Source organism: Colobus angolensis, unplaced genomic scaffold (genome assembly GCF_000951035.1).
Source record: "Colobus angolensis palliatus isolate OR3802 unplaced genomic scaffold, Cang.pa_1.0 Scaffold404, whole genome shotgun sequence".
NCBI classification, from domain to species: Eukaryota; Metazoa; Chordata; class Mammalia; order Primates; family Cercopithecidae; genus Colobus; species Colobus angolensis.
The window spans coordinates 560,502-562,380 of NW_012117422.1; positions in this window are offsets into that span (position 1 = coordinate 560,502).

Genomic DNA, 1,879 nt, shown 5'->3' on the forward strand with positions numbered 1-1,879 from the left:
GGATTTGATTCCTGAGCAAATTGCTCTTCTCCGTTTCCTCCTCTACCTGGTGGGGGCGCTATGGTGAGGAGCAGGGAGAGGGTGTATTTACTGCCTGCACAGTCCTGGTAGGGCAGATGGCAGGGAGCTATAGCTACAGCCGCTGCATCCTTTGTTCGGCTCCCATAAGCGGTGGTGTGAGACACTGAGAGAAGCAACCTGGAGGCCTGCCCCTCGTGCTGAGAAGTCCTCAGGTAGAAGCTGATGTGACAGGAGGCGTGAGTCTGCTAAACTCACATCCACATGGTGTCTTTGCCTGAGCCACTTTGCCATCCTGGAGTCCCCTGGTCTTACCTGGCTGCCTGTGCTGATCTTAATTCCTTTCCCCTGATTCCAGCACTCACACCTTCATTTCCCTCCGGGAGCTGACAGAGGTGGTTGCCCCACCCAGAGCAGGGAAGGCGCAGCAGGGAATGTGGCAGGGTGTGGCGTGGTTCACCTCTCACCCTTGGGAAAACCCTTTTCTTTGGAACATCTCTGGAGGTGACAGTGCTCCCCTTGCATGGCCACAGCGATGGGCACCTGCTCCTTCCCACAGCAGGCTGCTCCTTCTTGAACTTCTTGGTTCAAGAAAAGCATCCGTGAATCGGTGCCTCATGGTCATCCTGAGGTCTTATTTGTTGGCTTGTGGGATTGTTGTTTGAAGCAAACTTGATCAAGTCATTGTGTGGAAGGCAAGGTCTTGCTTTGAGGATGTGGCATCTGCAGTTACCTGTGGGAGGTTGGACATATCGGGGCCACTGTACCTGTTACTGAATTTTGTACCTTGTGTTCCATATGGAGTTAATGAGGAAGCACAGCACTCACAGGCCATGATCGAATAACAGCTAAAAATGTCTAGCTGCCTCAAATGTGTGAAGATTTGTGCTTGCATTACCTGACTTAGCTTTCTGCAGCCCTGTGAGGGAGGCAGGTAGGACAGCAGGTGCAATCATCCATAGGTCCAGAGCCAAAGCTCAGCAAGTTTGAGAGGAAGTCATCTGGTTATAGACTTGCAGGATCTATAACCTTGCAAGTTAGGGAGAGAAGAGTGGCAGCCTTCTCTCCCTCACTGCTCTGGGGCAGGGGAGCAATACCTGGGGTCCTGGGCAGCTCAGTCTGTCTTCGTATCCTCTGGGCTGGAGCATAATCCCTTTCCATTAGTATGTAGGGGTTTTATGGCCCCTGCCATAGAGTGAACCCCCAGAGTTCCTATTACAGGCAACCCACTGGGGGATTTGTCTGGGTTCTGCAGATCACAGTAGAATCCACCTCCCCAGGGGCTGAAGAAGAAAGGAAGATTAGTGTTCACATTGCAGGTCGGGTTGTAGGGTTTTTCTTGTTGAAACTTTCAAGGGTACTTCAATCCCTGGCTGGGATGTGAGCCCCCCTAAATCTCACACTGAAGAGGGCTGACCATGTCCTTTCCAAATATTCTTTGTTCCATTTTATGCTCATCAAAAGTTTGAGTGAAGAGGTGACGTATCTACCTTATCCTCTGATTATTCAGTCTATGTGAGTTAATAATCTATTAAAGTTTTATTTATTTCTTGTAGAGACAGGGTCTCACTGTGTTGCTCAGGCTGGTCTTGAACTCCTGGGTTCAAGCAATCCTCCTGCCTTGGCCTCCCAAATTGTTGGGATTACAGATGTGAGCCACCGCGCTGTCATTAAAATTATCTTATAATTCACTAAAAAACCTTACAGTAGGTCTTATCAGCCATTGAATTACTGTCTATCTAGACGTAACTTAAAATAACTTCCTGGCACAGTGTTCAGTATTATAGGCTCTCCAGTCACATGTCTGCAGAATATGAATACACTCAGGTACTTTACATTAAGATCTCCATTTACCATCAAC